The sequence below is a fragment of the Bos indicus genome, chromosome X (genome assembly GCF_029378745.1).
Source record: "Bos indicus isolate NIAB-ARS_2022 breed Sahiwal x Tharparkar chromosome X, NIAB-ARS_B.indTharparkar_mat_pri_1.0, whole genome shotgun sequence".
Taxonomy (NCBI): Eukaryota; Metazoa; Chordata; class Mammalia; order Artiodactyla; family Bovidae; genus Bos; species Bos indicus.
In genome coordinates this window covers 113,272,305-113,285,850 of record NC_091789.1, presented here as the reverse complement: position 1 = coordinate 113,285,850, position 13,546 = coordinate 113,272,305, and the positions used below count along the sequence as shown (strand labels likewise).

General features: G+C 43.6%; 1 protein-coding gene across 1 annotated transcript in view; it reads left to right on the top strand.

Annotated features, from left to right (window-relative positions):
* SYTL5 (synaptotagmin like 5) overlaps window positions 1-13,546 on the top strand; it is a 261,920-nt gene that overhangs the window by 89,158 nt on the left and 159,216 nt on the right. The gene's annotated exons all lie outside the window — the stretch shown is intronic.

Below are 13,546 nucleotides of genomic sequence, written 5' to 3'. Positions count from 1 at the left end.
TATATATTCCAATAATAGCACAAAGGGAATGGAGTGGAAGCACAGGTGTACTGAGTTAAGTAAATGACTCCAGATGGTAACTGGAATCCATATGGACAAATGAAGAGAACCATAAATGACAGATAAGCAAGTCAATATAACACCATCTATAAATACATGTTTGTTTTCCTCTCCTTGTTTAAAGTTATAAATATATAAAATTATATAAGGTAATTATTATGTTAATGTATTATTGATTTTTTAGAATCTAGAGATTTACTATGTATAAGTAACACTGTGAAAAGGGGATGATTTGACTTGGCTGATCATGACTGGGCTCACATATCTAAGGCCTTCAAAGGGACAACTGGGCTGATTAGGCTCAGCTTCACATGGTCTGTCACCCTCCAGCAGGTTATCTTATGCTTATTGGCATGATAAGAAGTAGGTGTTTCAAGTAAGAGTAAAATTACGTGGAGTCTGTTTAGGACCAGACCCATTACTAGCCCACCATCACTTCCACATTTTAGGTGGTAAGGCCAGTCTAGATTTAAGAGTGGGGATATAGGCACCACATCTTGATTAGAGGAGCTGCTGAGTCACATTTAAAAAAATGAGAATGGGACAATTGTAGCCACTTCTGCAAATAATCCACTGCACAGTATTAGAACCATTCATCCTACACTTCCTTGTTTTCTTAAAACTTTTTAAAATTTGGGTGGTGATGGTAGTGGTTTAGTCACTAAGTCATATCTGACCCTTGCAACCCCATGGACTGTAGCCCGCCAGGCTCCTCTGTCCATGGGATTTCCCACGCAAGAATACTAAAGCGGGTTGTCATTCCCTTCTACAGGGGATCATCCCGAACCAGGGATTGAACTCGGGTCTCCTGCATTGCAGGCGGTCTCTTTACCGTCCAAGCTACCAGGGAAGCCCCATTAGCTAATTAGAAAATATATATGGAAACTGTGTGCATGTTTATCTAGATTTGAGAGATGGATCTAAGTGCCAAGAAGTCTGTTAAAATCCAGATTCTTTATTGCTTATGGGTAGATACAAGGTCATCTCAACCTCCCTTCTTCTTACACTTACTAGCTTTTATTTAAAACACTCCAAGTACTTTATCAGTTTAGAAATTTGCCTTTGCCATCTTTCTGGAATGTTCATTTGTCTTACCACATCTCTGCCTCAATTCTAGGCATAGAAGATGATGTCAGTATCCTGGCCAACCCCCAACAGCCTGTACAATTTAGAGGCATATTTGCCTAACTTTCAAATGTCAGAACCTGTATTTCTTTTTTTTCCAATTTGAAAAGTTGTATTTATTTATTTTGGCCATGCTGTGTGGCATGTTGGATCTTAGTTCCCTGAGCAGAGATTCACCCCCTGCGTTGGAAGCATGGAATCTTAACCACTGGACCACTTGGGAGGTCCTAGAACAGGCGTTTCTTTGTGTGAGGGCTTTTATTAGATTGTCAGAACCCACCCTGCCTAACTGCATGGTAGTCAATGGCACCCTACTCCAGTACTCTTGCCTGGAAAATCCCATGGATGGAGGAGCCTGGTAGGCTGCAGTCCATGGGGTTGCTAAGAGTCAGACATGACTGAGCGACTTCACTTTCACTTTTCACTTTCATGCATTGGAGAAGGAAATGGCAACCCACTCCAGTGTTCTTGCCTGGAGAATCCCAGGATCGGGGGAGCCTGGTGGGCTGCCGTCTATGGGGTCGCACAGAGTCGGACACGACTGAAGTGACTTAGCAGCAGCAGCAGCAGCCAGAATGCTGAGGCATTATCTTCCCCTGGAAAGTGTGTTTTCTACCTTAGAAGTTTTTCAGTGATATTAAGCTGATTAATAATGAACACTTCGTTTGCTTTCTTCACTTCCCTGTCTGAATTCTTCACTTCCCAGCTAGAGTTTCCTGGGAATGCTGGGTGTGATAGGCTAAACAGTTTTGTTGTTGAGTCACTTTGTGTCTGACTCTTTTGCAACCCCGTGGACTGTAGCCCCCAGGCCCCACTCCACGGGATTTCCCATGTCAGAATACTGGAGTTGGTTGCCATTTCCTACTCCATGGTATCTTCGTGACCCAGTGATCGAATTCACATCTCCTGCATTGCAGGCAGATTATCTACCACTGAGCCATCAGGGAAGCCCTAATAGGCTGAGTAAGGCCACCAAAAATAACCAGTTCCAAATCCCTTAAATCTGCAAATGTTTCCTTATATGGCAAGAGAGAATTCACATATAAGATTAAGTCAATGATCTTGAGGTGGAAGATCATTGTGTATTATCTGATCGAGTCCAGGTGTAAACATACATGTCATTATTAGAAGGAGGCAGAGAGAGATTTGATACAGAAGGAGGAAATTTGACCCCTTAAGCAAGATGCTACCTTGTTGGCTGTGAAGTTGAAGACAGGGGACAAGAAATAGAAGGAATGTATAGAGAGCCCTGGGGTCTGGAAAAGGCCATGAAACAGATTCTGCTGTGGATCCTCCAGAGGATGGCCCTGTTGGCAAGTTGTTTTCAGCCCAGTGAAACTGTTCTGAACTTTTTACCTCCAGAGTTGTACAAGACTAAATATGTGTTGGTATAAGATACCAAATCTGTTTTAGCAACCATAGGAATCTAATAAAGATTTTGGTACCAGGAAGTAGGGTGCAGCTGTAACAAATACCTAAAAGAAGAAGTTGCTTTGGAATTGGATAATGGCTATAGATTGGAGTAATTTGGAGGAGGATGACAGGCAAATGCTAGATTACCTTGAACAGTTAATAGAAATATGAATGTTGAAAGTGCTGCTGGTGAGGGCTCAAATGGAAGTGAGGAACACAGTAGAGAAAGCCAATATTGTCATAGAGAATACCATATGAATGTTACAGATGTTGCTGGTGAAGACATTTTTCTTAAAAAATTTAATTTTTTGTGGTTGATTTACAATATTGTGTTAATTTTAGGTGTATAGCAAAATGGTTCATATGTAATCTTTTCAGATTCTTATCCCTTATAGGATATTGCAAAATATTCAGTATAGTTCCCTGTGCTATCCAGTAGGTCTTTGTTGATTATCTATTTTATAGATACTAGTGTGTATCTGTTAATCCCCAAACTCCTAATTTATCCATTCCCCTTCTTCCCCTTTGGTAACCATAGGCTTGTTATGAAATGGTTGTTCATCTATTTCTGTTTTGTATATAAGTTCATTTGTTTTGGCTTTTGGGGGGTTCTACATTGTAAGCGATAGCATATGATATGTGTCTTTCTCTGACTTAATTCACACAGTATAACAATCTATCAAGATTCATCCTTGTTGCTGCAAATGGCATTATTTTGTTCTTTTTAATGGCTGAGTAGCATTCCATTGTATATATGTACCACATCTTTTTTATCCATTCACCTATTGATGGACACTTAGGTTGCTTCCATGTCTTGACTGTTGTAAATAATGCTGCAGTGAACATACGGGTACGTGTATCTTTTTGAATTATGGTGTTCTCTGAATATATGGCCAAGGGTGGGATTGCTGGATCATATGGAAACTCTATTTTTAGTTTTTACAGAATCTCCATACTGTTCTCTACAGCAGTTGTACCAACTTATGTTCCCACGAACAGTGTAGGAAGGTTCCTTTTTTCCCACACCCTCTGCTGGTGAAGACTTGGAAGGAAATATGGAACATGATTTTGGAAACTTGAGAGGATTCTTGTTACACAGTGGTATAAATTTTAGGTGAATTGTCTCCTGCAGTTATGTGGAGAACAGAACTTAAAAGCATTGAATTGAAAATTTAGCTTAGAAATTAAATTGTAATTTAATTGTGCAAATTAAATTGTAAGCTAAATTTTAAATAAATTTCAGTTAAATAGAGCAGATTTCCAAGATAAGTGTTGAAAGCAAGCCCTTGTTTCTTCTTGCTACTAGTGGTGAAAATGGTAGAGAAAAGACAAATTGAGGGAAGATCTGTTAAGCAAAAAGGAACTTAGGACTTAAAGATATGAGAAAATCTCAGCCTGTCCAGTTTGCAAAAGTACATTAAAATGAAAGGATTCACTGTCAGGAAAGTGTCCTGTAGAGAAAAATATCAAGGATGTAGCTAGATATTTTTTGCTAGTTACCTCTAAGGTATGAGAATACCAGAATATACAAACAGAGGGCTCCATGAAGCAAAGTGGGCTGTGACTCATAGATAACCCTAGTCATCTCAGTAGAAACAAGGAATAGAGAATCTCTGAATGAGCCTTCTGTGTAAGGGCATGGATTACTCAAGATACACATGGGAGACTACAGGATTCTTGAGCATGTTAAATCAGCATGAACAATGCCATCTCTAACTGAAAGGATAGATAGAAGATGAAAGGAGGCTGTGGGGCTCCCAGAATTTGACAAGCAGAAAACAGGCTGATAAAGCTACTCAGCTGCAAACACGTGTTCCATTCAAAATAAAGGCAAGATGATTCTGAGGGGAGAGCCCAGGGCCTAGAGGGCAGAGCTATGGTCAGGGGGTGAAGTCCTGGAGTCAGAAGGAGCCTCAAGCCACAAAGAATTATTCCCAGGCCTTGAAACCTATGGAGGTTTGCCTGCTTGAATATTGAAATTGCTGGAATCAGAGAGTTCTTTTCTTCTACTTTCACTTTGGGAATTGAAATAGCAGTAACTGTTATCAGCTGTACATGAACCAGAAATAAGCAGAAACACAAACTTTGTAGAGATGACAATTAAAATGTGGGAAAACAGAAAATGAGGAGAAACATTTCTTGTGCTTTGGCTTCACCAAGGACAGCCAGGAAGAGAAACATCTGAACTTAAACTGAGCACCGAGTGCACTTTCCCTCTCTTTATAATGTTTACTGGGTTCTGATGAATTCATTAAGCGTCTCATCGTAAATTCCAAAATGATCCAAAGATATTTTTCAAACTGTAAAAATCAAGACACATAATAAACACGAGGTGAACATGAGTTCACCTCCAATACTTTGGCCACCTGATGCGAAGAGCTGACTCATTTGAAAAGACCTGATGCTGGGAAAGATTGAGGGCAGGAGGAGAAGGGGACGACAGAGGACGAGATGGTTGGATGGCATCACCGACTCAATGGACATGGGTTTGGGTGGACTCCGGGAGTTGGTGATGGACAGGGAGGCCTGGCGTGCTGCGGTTCATGGGGTCACAAAGAGTTAGACGCGACTGAGCAACTGAACTGAACATGAGTTAAAAGATTTTATTTTACTCAGTGAAGGAATTGAAAAGTGTTATAACTTGTTCCAAAGAGAAATCAAATGTTGGATACAGGAATACTGATCAAGAATATTTAAATGAATGTGTACATGGAAGCGAAACTGATTTCATTACATCATGAGAAGGGGACAATTTAATCTCTACTACACAGAATCTCTTATATGTTTGTGAGTAACTTCCAACTAACCAAAGATTGTCAAAGACCTCAAAGACAGTACAAGGCTAGAATCAGATAATGTGCTCTGGTACCCTAAAGAGAGGGAAAAGTTTGCCAGGGAAACACACATCTGTACAATGTTATAGTCAAGTACACTTCCCTCGATATCAGGGGGCAGTGGGGTGACCAGGTTTATGACATGGACGTGGCTTGGCTGAGACCTGATTAGGGCGCAGTGGAAATCAGTGACATCCCAAAGTTGAGGGTGTCACAGATGTAGCCCCCTGATCAATGGGGGACTAGAGCACAGGGATAAAATGTGTTGGGCTCAGTGCATGTGTCTTAAGAGACTCAGTCCAGCAGGAAAATGAAGCAGAGCTTGATCTGCAGAAGCAAAGCCAGCAAACAGCATGTCTGAAGAACAAAGTGAGGAGTGCTCTTACCAGACACCAGCCCATCCTGTACCTTCCCTGCCACAGTTCCCCGTGTGCCTCTTAGACTGTCTTCTGCAAGAGGATGAATATGTCCACACCCTGAGTTCATCCAAACAGATTTCCTTCTTTTCCATGCTCAATTATCTCACTGACTACATTCTGGCTGGGTCTGGTCAGCGCTGAGGCCAATGGCGGTATGCAGGTCTCTCCACAGGGTGTGGAGAGCCTGGGGGGTGACAACACAGAACCTCATCACCACTTAATGAATGTGCCCTTCACTCTGATGAGATGCCTGGATCCAGAAGGAATGGCTGAAGCTGGGTCCCCAGAGCTTGGCAGGAGCCTTCATAACCTCAGCCCAAGGTACAACTTCTCAGCTGAGGAACCCCGGCTTCTGTCAATAAACGCTATTAAAGTGTTTAAATCCATGTCTGTGCTTCTGACTACTCTCTTTCTGTGAAAGGTGTGGTCAGGGTGGGATGATGAAATCTGTGATTTCAGGGAATGGTTTCCAGTGGTGACAGTGTGGGGAGTGATTCTCGGGGGAGTCGTTGACTGAGGTTTTGGGGTGAAGACTTTCTCACTGGCTCTGAGGGAATCTGGGCTGGGAGGTTGCAAAGTTGGCCAGAGAGGGGGCATGTTGAATTCCGTGAATGATGGTGGTAACTCGGGAGGGGCTACAGACCGTGATGGACAAGCTGAAGGCTTTATTCATCATGGGGAACACCTGAAAGTGGGTGATGATGACAAGGGGGATGGATAGAGGGTGGAGGAGGAGCATCTGGCATGAAATTTATTCATGATGGGAAATACCTAAAATCAGAGGTGATGGCAATGGGGTGAATGGAAAGGGTGGTGTAGAAGTTGGTGTTAATTTAATGGGGCCGGATCTTTAGATGGAGATTGAGGGATGATGGGGAAACTATAGAGAAATACACATAAAATAAGTTGTTGTCTGGTTTGTTTCATTTATTTATGTCATGCTTCATTCCAGAAAATATTAGTAATGTATTTTACCATGTTGGGTAATATCAGTGCTATGTTTTTGGCAGAATGTAGCCTTCTATCCTCTTGTGGACATGAGTAAATTAGCCTGGACCTGGTTCTCACATCATTGCTGGATGCTTGGGCCTCTGTGAAAACCTCAGCCTGCTGAATTTTGTAGGGAGACAGAGAGAGTGCTGTACAGACGAGGAAGCCAGGGCTACATCTGTTAACCAGACAGTCCTCACCCTAGTTCCCTTTCTGCCCCCCTCTGTTTGGTGACACCCTCTATTTCCCTCCTTTCACTATTGATGGAAGCTTGGAGCTGACTTAGCTTTTGGCAACTTCTCAGGAGTGTCTTAAGAGTAACCATGTCGGGTGTGCTTAGAACTTGATGGAGTCAGTGCTTGTTTAATTGACTTTTCTTGGGATATTAATATATTTATAATTATGGCTGATTCACATTGTATGGCAGAAACCAACACAACATTGTAAGGCAAAAAGTCACTCAGTCGTGTCCAGCTCCTTGGGACCCCATGGACTATACAGTCCATGGAATTCTCCAGGCCAGAGTACTAGAGTGGGTAGCCTTTCCCTTCTCCAGGGGATCTTCCCAACCCACGGATCGAACCCAGGTCTCCTGCATTGCAGGTGGATTCTTTACCAGCTGAGCCACAAGGGAAGCCCAATTATCTTCCAATTAAAGATGTGTTTTTTTTTTTTTTTTACTTCTAAAAATTTTTATTGAAGTATAGTTGCTGCTGCTGCTGCTGCTGCTGCTAAGTCGATTCAATCGTGTCTGACTCTGTGCGACCCCATAGATGGCAGCCCACCAGGCTCCCCCGTCCCTGGGATTCCCCAGGCAAGAACACTGGAGTGGGTTGCCATTTCCTTCTCCAATGCATGAAAGTGAAAAGTGAAAGTGAAGTTGCTTAGTCGTGCCCAACTCTTAGCGACCCCATGGATTGCAGCCCACCAGGCTCCTCTGTCCATGGGATTTTCCAGGCAAGAGTACTGGAGTGGGGTGCCATTGCCTTCTCTGGTATAGTTGCTATACAATATTATATAAGTTACAGGTGTACAATACAATGATTCACAATTTTTAGGTTATACTTCTCTTATGGTTATTACAAAATATTGGCTATATTCCCCATGTTGTACAATATATTCCTTTTAAAAGATTTTTTTTATATGAACCATTTTTAAAGTCTTCATTGAACTTTTTACAATATTGCTGTTGTTTTGTGTTTTGGTTTTTTGGCTGCAAAGTATATGGGATGTGAGAGTTGGTCCATAAAGAAGGTTGAGCGGTGCTGAAGAATTGATGCTTTCGAATTGTGGTGCTGGAGAAGACTCTTGAGGGTCCCTTGGACAGCAAGGAGATCAAACCAGTCAATCCTAAAAGAAATCAACCCTGGATATTCATTGGAAGGGTTAATGCTGAAGCTGAAGCTCCAATACTTTGGCCTCCTAATGGGAAAAATTGACTCCTTAGAAAAGACCCCTGATGCTGGGAAAGATTGAAGGCAGGAGGAGAAGGGGATGACAGAGGACAAGATGGTTGGATGGCATCATCAACTCAATGGACATGAGTTTAAGCAAACTCCGGAAGATAGTGGAGGACAGAGGAGTTTGCTATGCTACAGTCCTTGGGATCAAAGTGTTGGACATGGCTTAGCGATTGAACAGCAAAAACATATGGGATCTTAGCTCCCCAGCCACGGCTGGAACCCTGGGAAAGGTGAAGTCTTAACCATGAGACTGCCAGGGAATTCCCTGTACAATATAGCTTATTTTATATACAATAGTTTGTACTTCTTAATACTCTACCCTTATCTTGTCCCCTCCCCCTCCCTCTCCCTGTGGTTAACCACAAGTTTGTTCTTTATTTCTGTGAGTCTGCTGCTTTTTTGTTATATTCACTAATTTGATGCATTTTTTAGATTCCACATATAAATCATATCATACAGTATTGGTCTTTCTCTGTCTGACTTATTTCACTTATCACAATGCCCTCCAAGTCCATTTGTGTTGCTGCAAGTGGCAACATTTTATTCTTTTTTATGGCTGAATAGTATTCCACTGTGTGTGTGTTTGTGATCAAACCCAGGTCTCCCACATTGCAGGGGGATTCTTTACCAGCTGAGCCACAAGGGAATCCCAATTATCCTCCAATTAAAGATAATTAAAAAAATTAATAAAATAAACTTTTATCTCACTGTCAAGATGGATGTTCACCACACAGATTTGTAAATCATTAACGAGAGCCATGGCACCCTTCTGGCCTTAGCCAAGGCCCCCTCTTACTCTCCTGTTCATTTGAGTGGCCAGCAGGCCTCTCCCCAGTGACGTCAGGTAGAGAGTGTCCTTCAGATGGTCATGTGAGGGCACCAGCTGTGCCACCCCGTCCCTGAAGTGGAGCATCTTTGTGTCCAGGGCACGATGCCTCATCTTCCAGTGACTTTCAGGCAACAGAGAGTGCCTCCGGGGTGACTGGTGCCAGGGAATCAATCATGATACTCACATCCTACCATGTTGGCTAAATAGCTGAGTGGTTTTTGAAAGCTGTTGATTTTGGCTTATGGCTGTGGCATGTTTAACACTGAATGTAGTCTCCAGGATACCTCACTGGAAGTCACACCATGACTTGTTGTAGCATGAGACCTGGTCTCCAGGATACCTCACCGGAAGTCACACCAGAGGATCCATTGAGGACCAGAGAAGTCATAGTAGGTGGATAAACTGTGTCAGGTTAGCAGGTCTGTGTGCTCAGGGTCACCTTACAGACCATGCCATGTCAGCACTAGTGGCCCTGTGACGCCTGCAGGGAGCCAGGCTTCCTGGGCTCTTTAGACTTTCTGTTTGATGACTAGGTTTGGAGGTTGAGCTTTTCTGACCTCACGTGGGCAGGCCATGTGCAGAGTCACGTGGACAGGGGAGAATCAGGCAGAGCGGTACCACTGTTGCTTTAAGAATCGTGTTCCAGCTGTGCCTGTGGGTTTACAGCAGACATGGGGGCCCCGGGCAGCTTATCCTCTGTCTAACTGTGGCACCCTGCCACACCTCTCTCCTCCCCAGGACCAGGGGTCCTCCACCAGGGGAGGAAGGCAGGCAGAGGCTGAGAACCACTGCCTTTGGGAAAGCATGAGTCACCCAAGGTTAGGCTTTTTGTGCATTTTGAAAACACGGCAAGTGGGCTAATGAGGGAGGATTTGTTCTACTTTAAGCCCTGCAGAGAACACCAGTGATGACCAGTACCCTGTTGAGAGTGGGAATGCTGAAACCAGTGTGAGTGGGAACAGGGACTTGGGAGGGCATGCGTGCCAAACGCTGAAACCAGTGTGAGTGGGAACAGGGACTTGGGAGGGCGTGCGTGCCAAACCAGGTCTGTGATCAAAAGTGGTGTCAGGGCAGGCCAGGGTCAGACACCAGACACAGGTCAGCACAGGTGAAAACATCACTTGTGAGATGACATGAGCCAAGAGTCCAGCCTGGAAAGACCTTGGAGAGTAATGTCAGATTGCTGTTGGTGTGGACACAAGGCCTGGGAATAAGGCTGGCCTCCCTCTGAAGACAGCCTCTGAGAAGAGAGGTGTTTCGAGGGCCTAGGCTCCCCTGGTCCCTGAATCTGACAGGTCCTGTAGGAAGTTGCCAGAGACCACCTGACTCTTTACAAAGGGCTTTCAGAGCCTCGAAATGACATTCAAGGAAGAGGAGACTATATGAACACCAATATATGATGTCCCTAGAAAACAAATTACAAAGTGGCCACTGAACAGACCTAATCTAGTCAGCAAATGGAATTATTAGGCCTACAGTGACTATCTTTTTAAAAATTTATTTATTTATTTTTGGCTGTGCTGGGTCTTCATTGGTGTGCACGGGCTTCCTCTAGTTGCAGCAAGCAGGGGCTACTCTCTAGCTGTGGTGCAAGGGCTTTTCATTGCTGTGGTCTCTCTTGTTACAGACTACAGGCTGTAGGCATGTGGGCTCAGCAGTTGTGGTGCCCAGGCTCAAGTAGTTGTGATTCAGTGGTCAGTTGCTCTGCAGCATGTGGGATCTTCCTGGACCAGGGATTGAACTAGTGTCCTCTGCATTGGTAGGCTGATTCTTTACCACTGGCCCACCAGGGAAGTCCCCTACAGTGAAATTTTTAAAGGAAAATTCATTATCAAGCAACATTTACAAATCAAGAACTTTTTGCCTGAAAAATCTCAATTTTTTTGGTGAAAATCAAAATGTCTGGACATCCATGGCTATAGTCCGATGAGGATGTCTGACTGCTTGTACCATTCATACCGGGCCTTTCCTTTCTCTGTTGTATCTCACGCGTGGCCCACTTCACTCATTTATAGCATATTGCTGGCTCCTGGATCATGGAAAAAAGCAAGAGAGTTCCAGAAAAACATCTATTTCTGCTTTATTGACTATGCCAAAGCCTTTGATTGTGTGGATCACAATAAACTGTGGAAAATTCTTCAAGAGATGGGAATACTAGACCACCTGACCTGCATCTCGAGAAACCTGTATGCAGGTCAGGAAGCAACAGTTAGAACTGGACATGGAACAACAGACTGCTTCCAAATAGGAAAAGGAGTACATCAAGGCTGTATATTGTCACCCTGCTTATTTAACTTATATGCAGAGTACGTCATGAGAAATGCTGGACTGGAAGAAACACAAACTGGAATCAAGATTGCCGGGAGAAATATCAATAACCTCAGATATGCAGATGACACCACCCTTATGGCAGAAAGTGAAGAGGAACTCAAAAGCCTCTTGATAAAAGTGAAAGAGGAGAGTGAAAACGTTGGCTTAAAGCTCAACATTCAGAAAACGAAGATCGTGGCATCTGGTCCCATCACTTCATGGCAAATAGATGGGGAAACAGTGGAAACAGTGTCAGACTTTATTTTTGGGGGATCCAAAATCACTGCAGATGGTGACTGCAGCCATGAAATGAAAAGACGCTTACTCCTTGGAAGGAAAGTTATGACCAACCTAGACAGCATATTCAAAAGCAGAGACATTACTTTGCCAACAAAGGTCCGTCTAGTCAAGGCTATGGCTTTTCCTGTGGTCACGTATGGGTGTGAGAGTTGGACTGTGAAGAAGGCTGAGCACCGAAGAATTGATGCTTTTGAACTGTGGTGTTGGAGAAGACTCTTGAGAGTCCCTTGGACTGCAAGGAGATCCAACCAGTCCATTCTGAAGGAGATCAGCCCTGGGCGTTCATTGGAAGGACTGATGCTGAAGCTGAAACTCCAGTACTTTGGCCACCTCATGCGAAGAGTTGACTCATTGGAAAAGACTTTGATGCTGGGAGGGATTGGGGACAGGAGGAGAAGGGGACGACAGAGGATGAGATGGCTGGATGGCATCACTGACTCGATGGACGTGAGTCTGAGTGAACTCCGGGAGTTGGTGATGGACAGGGAGGCCTGGTGTGCTGTGATTCATGGGGTCGCAAAGAGTTGGACACGACTGAGCAACTGAACTGAAAGATATTTGAGTTCATCGTTTCCATTGTAAATTAATTGTAAAACCACAATTTTATGAAAGATAAAATCTTCTCGTTCAGTGAATTAGTGTAGCGTAGTGCTCTTCAAATTGTTTTGGTATAGTGTCAATATTTTCTGTTACTGTACAAGTTCGTTGCAAACTGATACAGCCTTATTTTATGTGACTATTATGAAGCTTACATATGACACTTCACTGAAGTTCAGCCACACCTGGACTAATACATTTTCTGTTCAACAAGATGATTCCACTCACCTAAGTGTTGTTGTACAGCCAGATTGCTAGAATGGTCACTAAATGCTAACTTGTGATTTCTGTAGGTCCTGTCACTGACTAGTAGACAATAATGACCCCATGGCAGTACCCAAATCATGTTTGCAGAGCAGTGCAATAGTACATTTGTTTCATTTTATTCTTTGAGAAGTATGGTTTCAAATCTAAGGAAAGGCAATGAAAAGGCCCTGAGTTTAGTGTTTCATTTAGCATTTCTCCTTCAGAGTCCTGAATATGGACAAAAGGTTAAGCGCATGCTCAGCTGCTCAAGTCATGTCCGACTCATTGCAACCCCATGGTCTGTAGCCCGTCAGGCTCCTCTGTCCATGGGATTTCCCAGGCAAGAATACTGGAGTAGAGAGGCCATTTCCTTCTCCAGGGGATCTTCTTAACCGAGGGATTGAACCCCGGTCTTTTGTATCTCCTGCATTGGCAGGCAGATTCTTTTACCACTGAGCCACCTGGGAAGTCCCACACAAAAGATTATATTACTCTCTTATATTTAGGGTTCTCAAATCACTGTGGGGAAAATATCTCTAAACTTCTGTAAATACAAAATCAACTAAAGCAAAAAACTGGTTTGTTGCAGGGAGGCAGGTTAGATTCTGTTGTTGTGAGATCCTTGGGTTCCGAGATATAGTATGAGAAGAATTCACCCACTGAACTGTGGAAGAGAGTCTTCATGTCACAGTGGGGCAAAATAGTGAAAGAAGAAGGGGGCAAACTGGGTTCTGGTCTCCCGTAAGTGTAGTTTTCTTGGGGCCCGTCAGCTTCCATGGCTATACAATGTGGTGCTGATGTGCTCAGTCGTGGCTGACTCCTTGCGACCCCATGGACTGTAGCCCGCCAGGTTTCTCTGTCCATCGAATTTTCCAGGCAAGAATACTGGACTGGGTTGCCATTTCCTTCTCCAATACAGTGTGGTGGTTGGACTAAATTATCTCAGAGATTTGCTTGAGG